Source organism: Bubalus kerabau, chromosome 9 (assembly GCF_029407905.1).
Source record: "Bubalus kerabau isolate K-KA32 ecotype Philippines breed swamp buffalo chromosome 9, PCC_UOA_SB_1v2, whole genome shotgun sequence".
Classification (NCBI taxonomy): Eukaryota; Metazoa; Chordata; class Mammalia; order Artiodactyla; family Bovidae; genus Bubalus; species Bubalus kerabau.
The window spans coordinates 24,311,277-24,334,902 of NC_073632.1; positions in this window are offsets into that span (position 1 = coordinate 24,311,277).

The following is a 23,626-nucleotide window of genomic DNA, read 5'->3' on the forward strand; positions in this document are numbered from 1 at the left end:
AGTCTTTGACTCTTTGCAACCCCATGGACTGTATCCCTCTAGGCTCCCCTGTCCATGGAATTCTCTGTATATGTATATGACACTTTGGGGGGTTAGTTTCTTATTCTTCTCCTTCAACAAAGATTTGAAAGTACCATGACTGCTACATATACCTAGTTTCCCTGCCTTTGGCCTCAGGAAATGCTTCACACTGGGCTGTATTTCTCAGCATACCACCTATCCATGCCTCAAGTGAGGGGGATACAGGCTGGATCTAGTTCGTGGTGATCAAAGACAACGCCAGGTGAATAGCTGCATTCATATCTCCAAAATATAGGGTTTTGAGTGGAGGAGTAATATGATCAGATACGTGTTTTTGAAAGATCACATTTGTACTGGTATCTAATATCTAGTCGAGGAGACAGAGTAGAGCCAGGAAAACAGTTCAGAGACAAATAACACAGGCAAGGTGGGCTTAGGACAGCACTAGTCATTGTCATGGTGAGAAGGAGAACTTGCTCAGTTTCTAGGTTGTGTTCAACTCTTTGGGACTCTGTGGACTGTAGCCCAGCAGGCTCCTCTGTCCATGGGCTTTCCCAGGCAAGAATGCTGGAGTGGGTTTCCATTTTCTTCTCCAAGGGATCTTCTTGACCCAGGGCTCGAACCCAGGTCTCCTGCATTGCAGGCAGATTCTTTACAGCTGAGCCACTAGGAAAGCCTGAGAAGGGGGAAGAGGGACATGAAAGAAGCAGAATTAATAGAGCTTTACTTAAGGTTCCATTATTATTCAAACCTATTTATTAAGCTCTTTCTCCATTTTGGAAAAATCTTCCCTTTTCACTTATCACCCAGATTCACTTGTGGTGTTGAAAAGGAAATGAGTATTGGAACTGAAACTTTTTAGGGAAAGTTAGAAAATAAAGTTAATGTCCTTAATTATTTGCATAGTGAGACCTATTAACTCTACGAGGAAGGAATGACTGGCACATCAGTGGTGCTCCAGGAGCACGTTCTGGAAAATGCCAAGGCCTCCTAGACTAAAAGAAGCTTGACCCTGGGGTGCAGTCCATAGTTTAATTCACTTGGAAATGTCCAGACAATTATGCTTTTATCTCATACAGCCTATGTATAAGGAAGCCAAATGGCAAATTTTGGTCAGAAGAGGAATAAAGAACTCTACTCGAGTGTGGTATTTAGGAATATATTATCTCAAGAGTTAAAATGGATGAGTAGCAAGCACTAGGAATCTGACTTTCCACATAAATAACATCTGTCTGATGTAACTACTTCGGAGCTATAGACTGTTAGAAGCTTGCAATATCTACAGGATGTCCTGGATAGTTAAACACCCTTCATTTTGATCAATTTCAGATCTTGGGACACTAGAGCAGTAGCAGGTATCTCTCCTGTAGCCCACAGCCACATGGCAGGCAGAATTCATACATTCCTGCAGCAGTTTGTTGGCAACTTGCGGGAATCAGGGTGGGCACTAAGGATTCTGTCCTCCAAGTATTGGGGATTCGTTTTCTGATTGCTGATTGCTGCCACCTGATTGTGGAGGTCAGACACAGAAAAGGCAGAAACTGTTACAAACTTTCCTCTTGCTAAAGTGACTTCCAGGGATGTCAAGATCCATTGTCCGTTTTGTTTTTTTTTCTCTTTCATTTTTCTCTTTGTCGTCTTTTGGGATCCAGGCAATTAAGGATTAGGACATTCAAAGCAGTTGCATATAAAGGGGAATTTAAAAAGTTATTGCACATGCCCAGGGAAATGTGAAGATTCAGAAAAGACCTAATACCTTAAGTTTCCATCTCAGGTTTATTGTTGGTCAAGAGAAACCCTACAATAAGAAAACATGTAAACCAAACAAACAAGCAGAAAAGAAACAAGAAGCCCCCAGCATCCTGGGAAAGGGAAAATCTCTAATCGCCAGTTAACAAATCATTCAAATGTACGTTTTTAAATAACAACCACAACTACCACCACAACAAAAGCAGAACACAAATAAAGAAACATTAACTGTGGCATATTCAAAGAAAAATAAATCAACAGAAACTTTCTCTGAAAAATACCAGATAGCAGACATAAGAGAATAGCTTCACACTCAATAGGGTGATTAGTATAAAAAATAAACAAAAGGCAGGGCAGGGAGGTGGAAGGGGGGTTCAGGATGGGGAGCACGTGTTCACCCATGGTGGATTCATGTCGATGTATGGCAAAACCAATACAATATCGTAAAGTAAAATAATAATAATAATAATAAATAAAAATAAAAAAGAATTAAAAAAATGAAAAACTGTCAGATAGTAACAAGTGCTGGCGAAGAGGAGAATTTGGCATTCCTGTACGCTACTAATAGTAATCTAAAATGGTGCAACTGCTGTGGAGAATACTATGGAAGTTCCTCCAAAAATTTAAAATAATGAATTATTATATGCTCCAGCAATTTCACTTCTGAGTGTATACTCAAAAGAATTGAAAGCAGGAACTTGAAAAGATATCTGTACTCTCATGTTCATACCTGTGGCGGATTCATTTTGATATTTGGCAAAACTAATACAATTATGTAAAGTTTAAAAATAAAAAAAAACTCGTTTCATACATGATATTTTACATGTTTCAATGCCAATCTCCCAAATCTTCCCACCCTCTCCCTCTCTCACAGAGTCCATAAGACTGTTCTATACATCAGTGTCTCTTTTGCTGTCTCGTACACAGGGTTATTGTTACCATCTTTCTAAATTCCATATATATTGAAACATGTAAAATATCACGTATGAAACGAGTTGCCAGTCCAGGTTCGATGCACGATACTGGATGCTTGGGGCTGGTGCACTGGGACGACCCAGAGGGATGGAATGGGGAGGGAGGAGGGAGGAGGGTTCAGGATGGGGAACACATGTATACCTGTGGCGGATTCATTTTGATATTTGGCAAAACTAATACAATTATGTAAAGTTTAAAAATAAAATAAAATAAAAAAAACTAAAAAAAAAAACCTAAAAAATAAAATTAAATAAAATAAAACCAAAAGATGGGGGCAACAAGGAACTCATCAGGAAATGAACAGATGCACAAATTGTAGCATATACATACAATGGAAATTTACAAGCACAGCCTTAAAGAAGAAAAAGATCAGATAGTGAATGAAAGGCTCTCAGTCATGTCCAACTCTTTGCAACCCCATGGACTGTAGCATGCCAGGCCCCTCTGTCCATGAAATTCTCCAGGCCAGAATACTGGAGTGGGTAGCTGTTCCATTCTCCAGGGATGAAACCCAGGTCCCCTGAATTACAGGAAGATTCTTTACCATCTGAGCCACCAGGGAAGCCCAAATCATATACATGCTACTAACTGGATGAACCTTGTAAAAAAAAAAATACTAAACCAGTAACAAAAGGACAAATACTATATTATGACACTTACATTAAGTACCTAGAGTAATCAAATTATAGAAACTGAAAGAAAAATGAAGGTAGTCATGGGAATGTGTGGAGTTATAGTTTAATGGGTAGAGTTTCAGATTTACAAAATGAAAGCAGCTTTGGAAGTGGGTGGTGATCATGGCTGCCCAACAGTGAAAATGCTCTTAAATTTATTGGATTGTTAAAATGGTAATTTTTATATTATTTTTTATCATAATTAGGAAATTAGAACATAGTTTCTAGAGCCAGAGAGCCTGGGTGTGACCTTGACTCTCTCACTCACCAAATGGGTGACTATAAGCACATTACTTCACTTCTGCCCTCTTATTTGCTTATTTGTCAATTAAAGGAAATAATATTCCTTGATTTATAAGTTATTGTGTGGATGAATTGAGGTAAAATATGCAAAGCACTTAGAAGTTCACCCATTAAAATGCTCTAAAAGAACTAGAAAGTAATTTGTCAAGAAAATTATATAAAAAAGAAACACAGTTGCTAGCTATTTGGATTTAAGTAAGGATTGCTTTACATTCTTATGGTGAATATTAAAGACATATTACACTCATAGAATTAATAATTTAAACCCTTTTTTTCCCCCAGAAATAAGGTTTATCTAACACCTGGTGTGTGTAAAATTGGATGTGATGTTAGTTCACCCGTTCCAGTTATCTCATGGTTCTGTAATTCAATTCGTTTCTTAATGTAATACAATTTTTTTAGAATAGGTCATTATGGAAAATAAAAATATTTTTCCACATTCCCAACCTCTTTGGCCATCCATGGAACAATGTTCTTCAAGCTGTAGAGCTCAATCTTTCTCAGTGGGACAATAGTTATTTTTTAATGGTAGAATATCATTAATAAGCGTATGTCTTCTTTACTGTAATTGTTAGGTTTGGGGAGATCTTGTAAGTGAAATCTCAGTCTATTGGGATGTGATTTAAAAGATGTATAGGTTATGAGAATGGGTTTATATATCATGAGGTGAAAATGAAGTCTCTCAGTCATGTTCGACATTTTGTGAGCCTATGGACTGTAGCCTACGAGGTTCCTCCATCCATGGAATTTTCCAGGCAAGAGTACTGGAGTGGATTGCGAATTCCTTCTCTAGGGGATCTTCTCAACCTAGGGATCGAACCTGGGTCTGACGCATTGCAAGCAGACACTCTTACCATCTGAGCCACCAGGAAAGCTCCTAGAGAAGTTCTAAATTCAGGCTGGGTCCATGAGTTCTTTGATCTAGGAGCCTCATTTTGTAATCTCTTTAATACAGTGAATAATACTTAGTATAAACATGGCTTTAAGATTTATAAGAAACTATAAATGTACATAAATCTCTGCAGTAGACTACATTATAACCACTATTCATAAATAATCTCTAATTATCTCTGAAAGAAGATTATGTCTTCCGAATCTGATGATATCAGACTTAGCCACATGTCTTGACTTGCTTATGTGAGTGAAATGTGTTTCATTTGGGGGCAAATGCCTTACAAACCAGCATATAGTTCTCCATGTGCCACAAGAAATGGCAATATTCTAGATAGAATCTACTTCATCATCTTAGGTTCTGGGTGAAGACAACATGTAGCAGAACCACAGCTGACTTAGAATGAGAATGTATGCTTAGTGTGAGCAAAAATTAAAGTGCTGATGATTTTATAAAACAAATAAGTGGAATAAAATAGTAAATAATAGAAAACATGAGGCTGCATAATGCAAAGGGTGAGTATTATTCTATGATGCTTTGGTTCATGCTACAGTTGTGTGTGTGTGTCTGTACCAAGGTGTGATTAAAAATATATTTATTGTGTGTCAATGAAAAATAATTTTGAAAAACAAGATGGGGATTTAGAGGTCAAGAGGAATCATTTCTATTTATAATGCTACTTAGAAAACAAAGTGTGACTGATTCACATAATAATGCTTGTTGTTCAATTACTAAGTCATATCTGACTCTGCAGCCCCAAGAACTACAGCATTCCAGACTTCCCTGTCCTTCCCTATCTCCCAGAATTTGCTCAGACTCATGTCCATTGAGTCAGTGATGCCATCCAACCATCTCATCTTCTGTCACCCCCTTCTCTTGTTGCCTTCAATGTTTCCCAGCATCAGGGTCTTTTCTAATGAATTGGTTCTTCACATCAAGTGGCCAAAGTATTGGAGTATCAGCTTCAGCATCAATACTTCCAATGAATATTCAAGGTTGACTTCCTTTAGGGTTGAATGGTTTGATTCACATAATACAATGTATGAAAGAGTTCATGTATTTCAGGCAAAGTGTAATTTTTAACTCAGTTAGGTCATTGCCTCAATAATTCAGTTTTAACTCAGCATATTACAAATGGATTTCTCCACCCTTCAAAAAGGATTAAACTAGATGTATTTCATCACTTGGCCTCAATTATCACATGTAGTTCTGGGAAGTTTTATTCCCAGGAGCAGAAACACTGCAGATTTCCTTCAGTGGAAATATTTCAGGATGACCTTTGGTGACCTTCTGCACTGTCCATGCAGAAGGAGTGTCTGTATGGAAATAAGAAGGTTCAGACTGACTTATGAAGTCCTAGCTATCTCCCAGGCCCTGGGATTCTGTAGGTATGCAAGCTTCTGGCCTTGGGCAGCTGGCACGGGAGGGCTTGTGCTTTCATTCACCTGTTCTTGCTGCTTTACATTATTGACATTGACACTTAGTTGGGTTTCACATCTTGATGTCACGCTATTTGCAGCCACTTGGCAGCAAATGCCAACCTCTGTGCATCCATTTTCCACTTCTTAGCTATTTAGGACATGATTAAATTGTAGGAAGCTCAGGGGAGAGAATTTAAGGAAAGCACTCCATATGAAGCAGACATGGCAGAAATACTAAGGGACTGAGAATCAAGAGAGAGTGGCCACTGATCTGACCAAACAACTGCCAAGTCCCACTCCCTGTTCCTAACATGCTGAGCAAGGAACTGCAGGGCATTGCACCAAAGGCAGCATTTCATGGAGCCGAGCTGTAGGTCTCCATGTAGATAACCCAATTCGTCCCTGTGACCCAGTTCCCTCTCTACAAGCAGGTCTGACCACCTACATTTGGAAATGCAAGCAAAACACTGCTCTGCTTAGAGAAAAACACAGAGGCAGTATCTAGTGTTTCAAATCTAGTCTTATCCTGGCACTTAAGATACAGGGAAAGATGTAGTTCTAGGCAGAAAATATACTGAAGGTTTATTATGCATCAAATCTTGTTTAATCACAGTGGATGCAAAGATAAATAGACACTATATCTGCCTGTGTGCATGAGCTCATATTCCAGTTGGGGAGTTGGGCCTAGAAATTGATAATTTTACCACTAGATGGCAAGAACTAAGATATTCATGTTTATAAAGTGCTGTTGAAAAGTATATAACTGAAATCTGAACTTTCTCTAGTGAAGAAAATCTCACCATTCTCCAATTATATGTAGTCAATATTTATTTCCCTCTGCTTTTTGAAAGCAAAATGAAAAAAGATACCGAATAAAATACTTGAGAATTACAAGCAATATAATTGCTCTAATACTAGTAAGCTAGCATCAACAAAAGTGCTTCTAATAAATATAAATCATTATTTGTGAAATACAATGTTTTTCTTAAAAAAAAAAAAAAGGTTTCTTGATGTATCCACTTGCATTTTCTGCACTATTTGCATTTTCATGGTGTTTTCTGTTTTGCTTTGTTTTAGGCCATGCCATGAAACATCCCCACTTCATGGATCTCTGCCTTGTGGTGACGGGGCTTGTGTAACTCAATGAAGCTATGAGCCATACTATACAGGGCCACCAAAGACTGACGGGTCATAGCAAAGAGTTCTGACAAAATGTGATCTACTGGAGGAAAGAATGGCAAAACACCCCGTATACTTGCTGTAAGAACCTCATGAATTGAATAAAATGCCAAAAAGATATGACACCAAAAGATGAGTCCCCCAGGTCTGAAGGTGTCCAGTATGTTCCTGGGAAAGAGAGGAGGAGAATTACCAATAGCCCCTGAATGAATGAAGCGGCTAGGCCAAAGTGGATAAAGTTCTCAGTTGTGGATGTGTCTGGTGTTCAAAGTAAAATCAGATGCTGCAAAGAACAGTATTGCATAGGAATCTGGAATGTTAGGTCAATGAATCAAAGAAAACTGGATGTGGTCAAACAGGATACGGTAAGAATAAACATCAGCATCTTAGGAATTAGCCAAATAAAATGGATGGGAATGGGGAATTTAGTTCAGATGACCATTATATCTACTGCTGTGGGCAAGAATCCCATAGAAGAAATGTAGTAACCCTCATAATCAACAAAAGAGCCTGAAATGCAATACTTGGATGCAACTTCAAAAATGACAATGATTTCAGTTAATTTCCAAGGCAAGACATTTACATCACAGTAGTCCAAGTCTATGCCCTTACCACCCTTGCTGAAGAAGCTGAAGTTGATCAGTTCTGTGAAGACCTAGAAGACCTCCTAGAACTAACACCTAGAAAAGATGTTCTATTCATTATTGGGGATTGGAATTGCAAAAGTAGGAAGTCAAGATATACCTGGAGAAACAAGCAAGTTTGCCCTTGGAGAACAATATGAAGACAAAGACTAACTGAACTCTGCCAAGAGCCATTGGAAATACCCCTTTTCAACAATACAAGAGACAACTTTACACATGATCATCACCAAATGGTTGATATTGATATCAAATTGATTGCATTGTTTGTAGCCAAAGATGGAGAAACTGTATATAGTCAGCAAAAACAAGATCTTGAGCTGACTGTGACTCAAATCATCAGCTTCTCATAGCAAAATTCAGGATTAAACTAAAGAAAACCAGGAAGAAGAGTAGGCAAGTCAGGCAAGACTTAAATCCTGTATGAATTAGCAGTAGAGGTTAACAAATAGATTCAGGGTACTAGATCTAGTTAGCAATGTGCCTGAAGAACTATGGACAGAGGTCCATAATATCATACAGGAGGTGATAAATAAAACCATCTCAAAGAAAAATAAAAGCAAGAAGGTTAAGTGATAATCTGATGAGTCTTTATGAATAGCAGAAGAACAGTGAGAATTGAAAAGTAAGAGAGAGAGGGAAATGTACATCCAATTAAATTCAGAGTTTCAAAGAAAGGCTATAAGAGACAAGAAGGACTTCTTAATGAACAGTGTTTAATAATAGAAGAAAACAACAAAAGGGGAAAGACTAGAGATCTCTTCAGGAAAATTGAAACATCAAGAGATCATTCACCCAAAGATGGGCACAATAAAGGATAAAAATAGTAGATCTAGTAGATGCTGAAGAGATTAATAAGAGATGGAAAGAACACATGAAAGGAACATGAAGAATACATGTTCTTCATGGAAGAACTGTATTAAAAAAAAAATCTTAATGAACCAGATTACTACAATGGTGTGGTTAGTCACCCAGAGCTAGACATTCTAAAGTGCAAAGTCAAGTGGGACTTAAGCCCTGCTTTTAATAAAGCTAGTTGGTGAGATAAAATTCTAGCAAAACTATTCAAATCCCTAAAGGAGGATGCCATCAAGGTTTTACATTCATTATTTCACAAAATTTGGAAGACCTAGCAATGGCCACAGGATTGGAAAAGGTCAGTCTTCATCCCAATTCCCAAGAAGGGTAGTATCAAAGAATGCATTAACCATCAGACAGTTACACTCATCTCCCATGCTAATAAGGTCATGCTTAAAATCTTGCATGCTAGGCTTCAGCACTATGTGAACCAAAACTTACAGATGCCCAAGCTGGATTTAGAAAAGGAAAAGGAACTAGAGATCAAATTGCCAATATTCATTGGATTATAGAGAAACAAGGGAATTTCAGGAAAAACAAAAAACAAAAAAACAAAAAAACATCTATCTCTGTTTCATCAGCTATGCTAAAGCCTTTGGCTGTGTGGATCATGAAAAACTGTAAAAAGCTCTTAGAAAGGTGGGAATACCAGATCATCTTACCTGTCTCCTGAGAAACCTGCATGCAGGTCAAGAAGAAACAGTTAAAATCCTGTATGGAACAACTGATTGATTCAAGATCAATAAAGGAGTATGACAGGGCTATCTGCTGTCATCCTATTTGCTTAACCTATATGCTGAGCACATCATGAGAAATGTTGGTTTGGATGAGTTACAAGCTGGAATCAAGATAGGTGAGAGAAACATCAACAGCCTCAGATATGTGGATGATACCACTCTAAAGGCAGAAAGTAGAGAGAAACTAAAGAGCCTCTTGATGAGGGTCAAGGAGGAGAGTGAAAGAGTGGGCTTAAGACTAAGTATTAAAAATAAATAAATAAATAAAACTAAGATCATGACATCTGGCCCAAATACTGCATGGCAAATACAAGGGGGAAAGGTGGAAGTAGTAACAGATTTCCTCTTCTTGGGCTCCAAAATCACTGCGGATGGTGGCTACAGCCATCAAATCAGAAGATGATCACTTCTTGGCAGGAAAGTGATGACAAACCTAGACAATGTTTTGAAAAGCAGAGACATTACTCTGCCGACAAAGGTCCATATAGTCAAGGCTATGGTCTTTCCAGTGGTCATGTATGGTTGTGAGCACAGGGCCGTAAAGAAGGCAGAACGCCAAAGAATTGATGCCTTCAAACTCTGGGGCTGGAAAAGGCTCCTGAAAGTCCCTTGGACAACAAGGAGATCAAACCAGTCAATCTTAAGGGAGATCAACCCTAAATATTCACTGAAATGACTGATGCTAAAGCTGAAACTCTAGTATTTTGGTCATCTGATGTGAACAACTGACTCACTGGAAAAGTCCTTGATGCTGGGAAAGATTGACAGCAGAAGGAGAAGATGGCATAAGAGGATGAGATGGCTGGATGGCATCAATGATGGAATGGACATGAACTTGGGCAAACTCTGGGAGATGGTGAGGGACAGGGACGCCTGCTATGCTGCCATCCATGGGGTTGCAAAGAGTCAGACATGACTGGGGGACTGAACAACAACAAAATTGAAACATCCAGGATTTTAGTTCCCTGACCAGGGATTGAACCCATGCCCCCTGCATTGGGAATGTAGAGTCTTAACCACTGGATCAGACTTCCAGGGAAGTCCCACAGCATTTTACTTTTGATATATTTCATTATATATGCAACTGACATTATTATTATTCTCAAATATATAGTTATTGAGTGAAATAATTTGTACATAGTTCTCTACAACTAAAATATGTTTCAGAAACATAAGCAAATTGTGTTAAAAATCTGTGTCTAATCTCAGACTCAGCAGAACAGAATGTTCAAAGATTATGTAGAGAAAAGCTCTACATATATATTTAACTAGTGTAAATGTAACTTCCTAGAGGGCAAGGATTTTTGTCTGTCTCCTTTTCTGATACAAGTTAGCACAAAGGGTATGTTGCTGCTCAATAAATTGTGAGTAAATTAATAGCCTGTAATAACTACCCATATAACAGTATTATTTAAAATAAATTAATATGCACAATTTTACTTCATCCACAGACACTTAAAGTTTTATTGCCTGGAATGATGACATTGAGTCATATAAATTTCAGGTACAAAATATATGTGTGCATTCCATGCAGCATTGAACACTGTTTTAACTGAAGTTTCTGTCATATTGTTATACATTCCCTTATTCACATTCTTATCATCATTAATTGCACTTCCTTCTCCCTCACTCCACTGCAACCACCTAATGTATATCATATTTAATGTCCTTCAAGTAAGAAAACCAAATGGGGGGTGGCGGGGAATAATTCAGGAAATATTGTTCTTATAGGCCTTATGAGAAAGTGGAGAACATTTAGCCAAATGTATATTTTCAGGAAACTAGAGCAAAAAGTCAGGGACAGAATCTTAACTAGGCTGAAATCTAAGGAAAAGTAAATGTAGAACGAGTGACAAAATGAAATATACATGCCATATAAAAAAGAGGAAATGACACAACCATCATAAAATGAGAAACAAAGGGAAAGAGATTTTGTTAGGTCAAGTGATATAGTTAATCTCCATATCTTTAATAATTGAGAATCAAACATCAATTAAAGTTAGTAAATGCAGCATATTGTGACAGAGATAAGGTCAAGGAAATATGATTTCAATAAGTGTAATTAGAGCATATATCTTCCTTTTACCTGCTCTTAGAAAATATACAAGGAATGTTCAGGGCTTCCCTGGTGGCTCAGTGGTAAAGAATCCACCTGCCAATGCAGGAGAGACAGGTTTGATTCCTGATTGGAGAAGATCTCACATGCCTCCGAGCAACTAAGCCCGTGGATGGCAACTATTGAGCCTATGTTCTAGAACATGGGGAACTGCAACTACGGAGCCCATGTGCTGCTACTACTGAAGCCTGTGAGCTCTAGAGCCTGTACTCCACAAAAAGAGAAGCCACTGCAATGAGAAACCCTCGCACCACAACTAGAGAAAAGCCTGCACAACAATTAAGACTCAAGCACAGCCCAAAATAAATAAATAAATAAAATTATAACAAAAAGGACCAAATATAAAAGCCACACTGATAATTTACTATTAGTAAATTCCAAGTGAATAAAAATAAATAATAACTCTAATATTCTATTAAATAAAAATAGAAATTGCATTTATAAAAGGAAAAATCCTCCTAGTTAGAGATCTTAAAACTTTATAAGAAACTGCTGATGCAGAGGGAAGGTCAAATAAATTTTATAAGATTTGTAGAAAAGAATGACAAAGAAAACAGTATGTATCAGAATCTCTGGGATACACATAAAACAGTACTTATTGGAGCATTCATGATATTAAATTGGATTAAATTGTATTAAATGTATTCATGCAAATATAAATTAAGCATATAATTGTAAAATATTACAATAAAGCCAAAATCAACTGAAAGAATGAATTAATAAGAGATAAATTTAATAAGTTAGAAAAACAGTTCAGTTCAGTCGCTCAGTCCTGTCCTACTCTTTGTGACCCCATGAATCCCAGCACGCCAGGCTTCCCTGTCCATCACAAACTCCTGGAGTTCACTCAGACTCAAGTCCATCGAGTCAGTGATGCCATCCAGCCATCTCATCCTCTGGCGTCCCCTTCTCCTCCTGCCCCCAATCCCTCCCAGCATCAGAGTCTTTTCCAATGAGTCAACTCTTCACATGAGGTGGCCAAAGTACTGGAGTTTCAGCTTCAGCATCATTCCCTCCAAAGAAATCCCAGGGCTGAACTCCTTCAGAATGGACTGGTTGGATCTCCTTGCAGTCCAAGGGACTCTCAAGAGTCTTCTCCAACACCACAGTTCAAAAGCATCAATTCTTTGGTGCTCAGCCTTCTTCACAGTCCAACTCTCACATCCATACATGACCACAGGAAAAACCATAGCCTTGACTAGACGGACCTTTGTTGGCAAAGTAATGTCTCTGCTTTTGAATATGCTATCTAGGTTGGTTATAACTTTCCTTCCAAGAAGCAAGCGTCTTTTAATTTCATGGCTGCAATCACCATCTGCAGTGATTTTGGAGCCCCAAAAAATCAAGTCTGACACAGTTTCCACTGTTTCCCCATCTATTTCCCAGTACAACAAATTTAAAAACTCTACTTTTTTGAAAGTCAGAAAAATAGTTGAACCACTACATACTAGGTTATGCAATCAAAGAAAAAATAAGACAAATTACAGATATATAATGTAATAAGTAAAAAATGGAAAAGATCACAGAAATTGACTAAAGTTTGAAAACTCATAAAAAACTACTTTGCACAATTCTTTGAAAAGATATCTTGAATGAAATGGAAAATTTCCAAGGAAAATGTAATTTATTAAAGCACTCTATACTTTATTAAAACAGATTAGACAGTGTATGTTTCCATAGTAGGACAGGAAAAGTTGCAAATGAGCTAAACCTCTCCTTTCCAAAGTGCTTGGTTCCAGGGTTACTGAGGGGGCACTTCTATTGAATGTTTAAAGATCAGATTCTAATACTTAATTTCTCCCAGAGCATAAAAAGTAATAAAGATGTCTTTTTTAAATAAAACAATGCAATGTTTATACCCAATAATCTCTGAAATAGTAATTTATGCTTTGCTAACAGCAAAATTCTCTAAGAAATTATTAAAGATCTTAGAATATGGACAGGGGGAAATATATAAGATACAAATTTATTATTTTAATATATTACCCTGCTACTGATAGTAATATTTGTCTGAATCTTGGAAAAAATGTGTTAAGATCATGCTGTCATTTTTTCTCAGCATATATTTCCTTCCAGACCCAAGTTTTATGCTTTTAGATGTTATCTTGATTTATAATTTCTTATTAAAAGTCTCTTTTCCTCTCGTTTCTGTAATTATTTAGGCCTCTTCCTGACAACTCTTTGGTTCCAAGCAAAAAATTTGAAGTAATGCCTTAATATGGAATCACGCAAAATGCATTATTGTTGAGTTCATATTTGACACATTTAAACTCAGTATTTATTATATTTTAGGCATAGATAATTGAATATAAAAATAAAATATGACATTAGTCTTGTTACTTCAAAGGTTGGAGGTAGGCTGTTGTACTGCTATTAGTAGAACTTACCTGTTTGTTAGAATATGGTGTCATATTTAAGGAGATGTCATTGTGGAAAGTTGTAAATGTAAATTTAAATGATGCAGCTTTATTATCCCAAAGATTTTATTTATGAGGTTTTTAATTGTATTTTGGGCTTCCCTGGTGGCTCAGATGGTAAAGCATCTGCCTGTAATGTGAGAAACCTGGGTTCGATCCCTGGGTCAGGAAATTCCTTGGAGAAGGAAATGGCAACCCAACCCAGTACTCTTGCCTGGAAAATTCCATGGATGGAGGAGCCTGGTAAGCTACAGTCCATGGGGTCGCAAAGAGTTGGACATGACTGAGAACTTCACTGGTTAATGGTATTTTGACAGAATTTAGCAATAAAGATTTTGTGAGAGTTACTGAAAAAAAATTCTGATTTGTAAAAAATATTTAATTTGGTTATAGTTATAGAAATCAACTCTGAAATCTAGAAAAAAAATTACTTTTGCATAGAAATATGTGTTTTTACAACTTTTTACTTGACCCAGACTCTAATTTGGATGATGTGGGAAATCATGAACTCAGGCAGGAACTGTGAAAAGTAACTTAGAGGCTTGGAGAAGCAAAATTTTAATAGAAATGTACACAAAAACTGAAGCCAACATTTCTATATTGGGAGTCAAGTTATCCAATTTAGCTGTCAACTGGACTGCTAAATCCATACTTTTTCTATCCATAGGCCAACTGATCTTCAGTGAACTGATGAACAGAGCAATGTCACATCATATCTGCATATAATGTCATATTGTAGCTATTCATTAAAATGATCATTTTAAAACTCAAGGCAGATTGTGTCATTCCTCTGCATGAATCTTGAATGGCTTTGTATCTCAGAGTCCAAGTCCAAGTCCAATAATCTCTAAGCATGTTCAACACTTTGCTCACCACCATTGTTCTTTCTGATCTCATCTTCTGCTTGCTCTGGATTATCAGCTGGACCTCAAACATGCCTGGATTATTTAGTCTTAAAAAATACACCAGAATTTACAACTATTTAATATTTTGCCTCAGTCTGTCTGCTGACTGGGCCATCCTTCTGCTGCTGTCCTAGAGTTCACCTCCATGGCTCTGTTTGGCCAAAACTGGGTAGAAGATGGGCTCAGCTGAGAGGGGTGGCTAGGCCCACTCTTCCCATGGTCTTTCATCGTGGACTTTTTTTTTTCTATCACAGTCCTAGGGCATTGTTCCCAGACCAGGAAGTCAGAAACCATGAGGCCTCTACAGACCTAGAGTTCAGGATGTACACACCTTCAACTTATCTATGTTCTATTGATCAGAGCAAGTCTGAAGGCCTGGTTAGACTCAGAGTAATGAGGAGCTGCCAAGAAGTTGTGGCCAGATTGAACCTACCACATGTAACACAGCATAGCATCATCTGGGAATTTGGCTCACCTTGTTCAGAGGTCCTACTTTCTTATCCAAATCACCCATCTTTCTTACACTGGTATCTGTCTCTTCAAGCCTTCCAGTCCCTGACTTCTCCATCTTCCCAGCCTCTTCTTAACTATTTTTTTTTTTCTCTCTCTAAATACATGTGATTGATCTTCTGAGTAATCTTTTCACCTGTCCTCATCATTCCTAGTCAGGGAGTTGGGTGAAGATTTTTGGCAGGCCTGAAATCTCACAAACAGGAAGAAATCACATAATAAAAATGGACTGGCAGGTTGTCCTCCACCTGTTCTCAAACTCTAGACTCCACCTGTCAATGTTTTCACCCGTACCTGTTCAGTTTCTCACCCATTCTTTTCTAAAGCTAGTCCAAACCTCCACCACTGTGTAAGCTCCTTACTCAAACACTATCAAGTCCAGCCTCTCACTCAGTAGAAGTGAAAACAGAAATAGTGTCACAGATGTAGGGGGGAAAAAAAAAAACTTACAGTTACCATGAAGGGAAAGAGGGACTGAATAACGAGCCATGTCACTTTCCAGACACCATTTCTCTTTTTAGAAGCCTCGGTGTGACATTCCTAGGTCCTTGTGAGACCCAGATACTCAGACAAGATTCTCATTTTTATTACTGTTGTATATATTCTTTAATAAATATATTTTCAACAAACATTTATTGGTGGGAATTTGAGTTCAATTTACTTCCTTCCCTGGTGGCTCAGCTGGTAAAGAATCTGCCTGCAATGTAGGAGACCTGGGTTTGATCCCTGGGTTGGGAAGATCCCCGGAGAAGGGAAAGGCTACCCACTCCAGGATTCTTGTCTGGAGAATTCCATGGATGGTATAGTCCATAGGGTTGCCAAGAGTCAGACAGGACTGAGCGACTTTCACTTTCACTTTATTTTCTTATGAAACACACCCATAATGTTATTCTACAGGTAGAGGATATTTTGGGAATTCCCAGGAGGCACTAGTGGTAAAGAATCTGCCTTCCAATGAAGGAAATGTAAGAGATGTGGGTCCCATCCCTGAGTTGGGAGGCTCCCTGGAGGAGGGCATGACAACCCACTCCAGTATCCTTGCTTGGAGAATCCCATGAACAGAAGAGTCTGGTGAGCTACAGCCCATCAGGTTGCAAAGAGTCAGAGTCAGACACAATGGAAGCAACTTAGCACAAAAGCACAGAAGATATTTTATTATCTTTGTACTGATTCTTTAGTTTTGACTAAGAAACTTCTGTATTTTTTTCTAGATGTCTCTTGGAATGCATCTTCTCTTTCTTGAGTAACATTTTCAGTTCCTCATCTCTCTTAAACAATAACTATTTTATGAAGAAATTGGAAGCAAGAAATTAAGATACCATAACTACAAAAGCAAATTCTAAATATAACTTCTAGGGAGTATATATTTATTCATAAACATCTTCAAATGGGGGAGAATTGAAAACTTAATTCATTTGGGTCTTGTAGTCAAGGCTGGGTATCAAAATAAATATCTGGTATGGGGCCACTTTTCATAAACTTCTTTCCAGGAAATGCTAAGCATTTGGATAAATGTGGAAAAATTACGTTGTAACTGTCTAACAGTTTGTTAGCAAAAGAGAAAATAAAAGAAGAAAGGTTAGCTGACAAAAAAGAAGCTATATTGCCAAAATTTAAACTCTAGTTATAAATGTATTTCAACAAATTCCAGGTTTATGTTACAAGTATTCTTCAAGCATGATTTATCCCATTTCATTTCTGTTTATCACTAATACATTCAAGATATTATTTGTTTATACACTGAATGAGACTTTAGACTCTACTTTTTCTATTATCTAGAAGTAAATCATTTAACAGTATCTGAGAAATAAAGGGAAACTTTCCCCAAAGTGATTTTGTTCTAATAGTAGAGGTACTATAGTGTCTTTTTAGCAGAATCAATGTTGTTTTTGATGACATCTGGCCATACATCGACAGCTGATGTTTCTTTTTCCTCCCTCTAAGGCATTTTATTTGTATGTGTTATATCCCTAGAGAAAGAATCTAAGAATTTTCCTTCTTGTGTTTTCCTCTTGCTTCTTCATGGCCCATGACGCCAGCTGAGTTTGTCAGTACAATGAAACCAAATTGACTTTATAGGAGAAGGTTATTTGGTCATTTTTTTTTGGATCTTTGAGTTGCACATCAAATCTGGGGCTGTTCACTCCACACATTTTCCCAGCCCTATGATCATTGATAATTTCAAATTCACCAATGCGTCATCATCACAGTTAAAAATCTGACAGTGAATTGCAACACTGCCTAATAAGCATCTGGAGTTTGTCTCTCTTTTTGGTACTTTTCATACTCTTAAGAGAATCACCCAGGACTTTCATGCCACCATTACGGTGCCATGGAAAGATGGTTGAAAGAGCTACAGCTGATGTAACTTGATTCACATTTTTTTTCCTGATGTTTCATATATCCAAAGTTCTGTTAACATGATTGTCTTTTCCTCCTTTATGCATATTTTCTATAAAAAAATAAAGTGGCTATTCTGTTTCAGGTTATAGAATATGAATGTTCTTTTATAAGAATTCATAGACTGCTTATAGTCAGTGTGACTTAGGTATACACATACACGAGTTATCACAAACATAAATATTTGATATTAGAAAATAATATAGGGATGGTATGGGGAGGGAGGAGGGAGGAGGGTTCAGGATGGGGAACACATGTATACCTGTGGCGGATTCATTTTGATATTTGGCAAAACTAATACAATTATGTAAAATTTAAAAATAAAATAAAATTTAAAAAAAATTAAAAAAAGCAAAAAAAAAAGAAAAGAATATAGTAAAAATTACTTCAATGTCAATGTCTCTGTTCAATATATTCTGAAAATATAAAAAATGTTAAAACTGCTGAAATTACAAATAAGTGTTATTTTTAACTTAAACTTTATAAACTGTCTTGCTTAAATTAGTAATTTAATATATTCTCATTACATAATATAAAGGGCTGTTGCTGTTAAGTCACTTCAGTCGTGCCCGACTCTGTGTGACCCCATAGACGGCAGCCCACCAGGCTCTCCCATTCCTGGGATTGTCCAGGCAAGAACACTGGAGTGGGTTGCCATTTCCTTCTCCAATGCATGAAAGTGAAAAGTAAAAGTGAAGTCGTCCAATCGTGTCCGACTCTTCACAACCCCATGGACTGCAGCCTACCAGGCTCCTCCGTCCATGGGATTTTCCAGACGAGAGTATTGGAGTAGGTTGCAATATAAAGGGCATCTTTAGTAAATATAAGAGAAAACTAATAATTTGTAAAAATCCTTTATCTACAAGAGATAATAGCATTAACTTGTATATATTCTATTTATTCATGAGTATTTGCATCCAATCATGAAGCATTTATTGAATGTTTGATGCACTGGAGGCCTTACAAATAGGTGTGAAAAAAATAGAAGTGAAAAAAAAGGAGAAAAAGAATGATATACCTATGTGAATGCAGAGTTCCAAAGAATATCAAGGAGAGATAAGAAAGCATTCCTCAGTGATCAGTGCAAAGAAATAGAGGGAAAAAATAGAACAGGAAAGACTACCGATCTCTTCAAGAAAATTTGAGATACCAAGGGAACATTTCATGAGAAGATGGGCACAATAAAGGACAGAAATGGTATGGACCTAACAGAAGCAGAGGATATTAAGAAGAGGTGTATTATACACAGAAAAACTGAATACACAGAAGAATACACAGAAGAACTATACAAAAAAGATCTTCACAACCCAGATAATCACGATGGTGTGATCACTCACCTAGAGCCAGACATCCTGGAATGTGAAGTCAAGTGGGCCTTAGGAAGCATCACTACGAACAGAGCTAGTGGAGGTGATGGAATTCCAGTTGAGCTATTTCAAATCCTGAAAGATGATGCTGTGAAAGTGCTGCACTCAATATGCCAGCAAATTTGGAAAATTTAGCAGTGGCCACAGGACTGGAAAAGGTCAGTTTTCATTCCAATCCCAAAGAAAGGCAATGCCAAAGAATGCTCAAACTACCCCACAATTGCACTCATCTCACACACTAGCGAAATAATGCTCAAAATTCTCCAAGCCAGGCTTCAGCAATACCTGAACCGTGAACCTCCAGATGTTCAACTGGTTTTAGAAAAGGCCGAGGAACCAGAGATCAAATTGCCAACATCAGCTGGATCATCGAAAAAGCAAGAGAGTTCCGAAAAACATCTATTTCTGCTTTATTGACTATGCCAAAGCCTTTGACTGTGTGGATCACAATAAACTGTGGAAAATTCTGAAAGAGATGGGAATATCAGACCACCTGACCTGCCTCTTGAGAAACCTATATGCAGGTCAGGAAGCAACAGATAGAACTGGACATGGAACAACAGACTGGTTCCAAATAGGAAAAGAAGTATGTCAAGGCTGTATATTGCCACCCTGATTATTTAACTTACATGCAGAATACATCATGAGAAACGCTGGGCTGGAAGAACCACAAGCTGGAATCAAGATTGCTGGGAGAAATCTCAATAACCTCAGATATGCAGATAACACCACCCTTATGGCAGAAAGTGAAGAAGAACTAAAGAGCCTCTTGAAAGTGAAAGAGAAGAGTGAAAAAAACTGTCTTAAAGCTCGACATTCAGAAAATGAAGATCATGGCATCTGGCCCCATCACTTCATGGCAAATAGATGGGGAAACAGTGGCTGACTTTATTTTTGGGGGCTCCAAAATCACTGCAAATGGTGATTGCAGCCATGAAATTAAAAAACACTTACTCCTTGGAGTGAAAGTTATGATCAACCTAGACAGTATATTAAAAAACAGAGACATTACTTTGCCAAAAAAGGTCCATCTAGTCAAGGCTATGGTTTTTCCAGTGGTCATGTATGGATGTGAGAGTTGGACTGTGAAGAAAGCTGAGCACCGAAGAATTGATGCTTTTGAACTGTGGTGTTGGAGAAGACTCTTGAGAGTCCCTTGGACTGCAAGGAGGTCCAACCAGTTCATCCTAAAGGAAATCAGTCCTGAGTGTTCATTGGAAGGACTGATGGTGAAGATGAAACTCTAATACTTTGGCCACCTGATGCAAAGAACTGACTCATTGGAAAAGACCCTGATGCTGGGAAAGGTTGAAAGGAGGAGGAGAAGGGGATGAGATAGTTGGATGGCATCACTGACTCAATGGACATGAGTTTGGGTGACCTCTGGGAGTTGGTGTTGGACAGGGAGGCCTGGTGTGCTGTGGTCCGTGGGGTCATGAAGAGTTGGACATGACAGCAAATGAACTGAAGTGATATCAAGTAGACTTGATTTTCAAGTCTACTAATATCCTATTATCTAAGACATTTTATTCTAATGGAAAAAATAATTATTTTAGGAGTTTATAAAAGGCATTTCTAGCTAAGTTTCTAAACAAAATTATCATGAAGTACATGGTATTTTTGCTTGGCCATACAAAGATAGAAGATACGAAGGATATCCCAGATCTTTTGCAAAAAAAGTTGATTTTAAAAAGTTTGAAGTGAATAGGTCAGTTATCAGTGGATTGTCTAAGGGTGAGACATGAAAGGGATATTTAGAAATAAGTTTTAACAATTGGCCAGCTCAGAATACTGAGAGTTCAGAACACTGAACTAGAGCTTATTATTATTATTATTCTGTTATCCAAGAGCAATAGTTCAGTGAAATAATCCAAGTGTATTTCATTAAGAAAATTTGACAATGTGTGTGAGACTGTAATTGAAAATAATTCGGATGTAGGAACACATTTGAAATAAGAAACTCTTAAAATGCATTCCTCCATAAAATCAATGAGATCAATGGTAAAAATTGTCCCAGTCAATGTTTTAAAATTCAATTCCAAAATTAAGCATTCTAGAAGTTAGGCCAAGACTTGGAACAATCTGAGGAACATTTATTCTAGAAACAAATGGTGGTATCTTGGTAAGAGCAGTACATTTTCTAGTATTTTAACTTGTGCTAGTCCCATCCCTTCTTCCAAACTCCATGATAGCCTTGATACCAGTAACCTTGCAAATATAACCTTTGCCTCTTCTAGAAGAGTTTAGCAATGATACTTAGAATTTAAAATCTGAAATTTCACTTAGTAAATTGTAAAAATCAGCAGCCTAGCAGCCACTGTAAGGGGCAGCATGTGTTTGGGGAATCCTGGAAAGCCACATGCCTAGAAAACTGTCACTGATTTATTCAGAAGGCCTATAAAAAGCTCCACTCTCTTTATTTGAGCTGATTCAGAGATTGCTTTGTACAAATAGTAAAACCTTATAGCATGTGTCAAAAATAATCAGTGAGAATCACTTAGTTTTATGGCTGTCTTCAGGAAGATTCTAGTTGGGACTAAAAAGAAGCAGATAAAAACCTTAAAAATACAAATTTGATAAATATATATGCACAAAGAAACTTGCAAGGTTCTGGGATATTTTGGGGAACATAGACGATTATGCATATGATCAGGACTGTGGGCATGCCCAGGAAAGACCTGAGAAGGGCCTAACTTCTCGTGTCTTGCTGACCTTGAGGCTCGGCACAAGTGAGTAATGAAGGGAAAGGAGTTGGAAACCGCCTGCTGACGTGCACATAGAGCGAGCCTCTCTACAAAGGCGGGGAGACTTATTGGTATTTAAAGAAGGTTCAAGGTATTTATAGAAGTCTGTTCGATTATTAGCTGACTGCTAAAGTAACTAAGCAAGACTTCAATGTCCATACATGTGAAAAAATGCACTCTTTATGAAATTAATTGAGGAAGTTATTATGCAAACAAAAGGCAACAATAGTGAATTCTGGTTTGGGGGAGGAGTTTCAGGGTTGCCACATTATTTGAAAATCTAGTTTTCAGCACAAGATTATAAGACAAGCAAAGAAATAGAAAATTAGCATGGCTTATATACAGAAGAAGCACGAGTCAAGAGAATTATGCCCAAATGTTGGACTTACTCAGAACGAACTTCAAATTGACCACTACAAATATTGAGAATTGTAAAGGAAACCATTCTATATTTTAAATGATGTATGAGAACAATGTGTCACCAAATATCAATGTCACTACATATCGCTTTTTAAACAACCAAATGGTAATTCAGGAATTGAAGATTATAAGTGAAATGAAAAAATCACTAGAGGAGCTCAACAACAGTTTTTTTTTTTTTTCTATCAACAACAGATTTGAACTAAAAAATGAAAAGCAGGGCACTAGGCAATGTGTCAGGTAAGATTATACAAGTATGAGAATTAGAAAGACAAAGAGTGAAACAGCTTAAACAGACTCAGATTATATACTGTGATCTGATTGGATTTATCACAGGAATGCAAATTTGACAATATATGCAGGGAAATCAATGCAATATAGCTTATTAATGAAATAAAGGATAAAAGCAGGCAATCATCTGAATAGATTTAGAAAAATATCATTTGATGAAATACATTACTCTGATAAAATATTCAACAAATTGAAAGTAGGAGGAAATACCCTCATCCTGTTAGGTGTATCAATGAAAAACTCACATGTAACACCATCTTTAATGGTAAGGACTGAATTCTTTTCCCCTTAGATAAAAAATAAGACAAATATGTATACTCTCACTATTTCTATTCAAGATCGCATAGGGAGTTCTAGCTAGTAAAGAAAAAGAAATAGACATTCAGGTTGAAAAATAAGAAGTTACATATTTCCCTATCTACAGATGATGTGTGGGAAATACTACAAGGAATCCATAAGAGAACTATTAGAACAAATAAATAATTCAGCAAGATAACAGTTCAAAGATAAAGTCAATTTTATTTCTACATACTAGCAACGGATAATTGGAAAATTAAATTAAGAAAATGATCCCATTTACAAACCATCAAAAATAATATACTAAGGGATACATTTGATAAAAGCAGTACCAGACCTACACATTAAAAACCACAAATAATCACTAAAAGCAATTAAAGAATATCTCAATAAATGGAAAGACATTCATGCCCGTGAATTAGAAGATTTAATATTGTTCCAGATTAAAACACTCTCCAAGTTGATCTACAGTTTCATGCAAACCCAATAAAAATTCCAGCTTTTATTTTTCTTTTCAGAAATTGAGAAGCTGTTCCCAAAATTGATATGGAAATAAAAGGAACTGAAAATAGCCAAAAAAAATGAGAAATAAAAGTTAGAGACTGACATTTTCTGACTTCAAAATTTACTGAAAATCTACAGTAATCAAGAGAATTTGTACTTACACAAAAATCTATGGTCCCTTGGACTGCAAGAAGATCCAACCAGT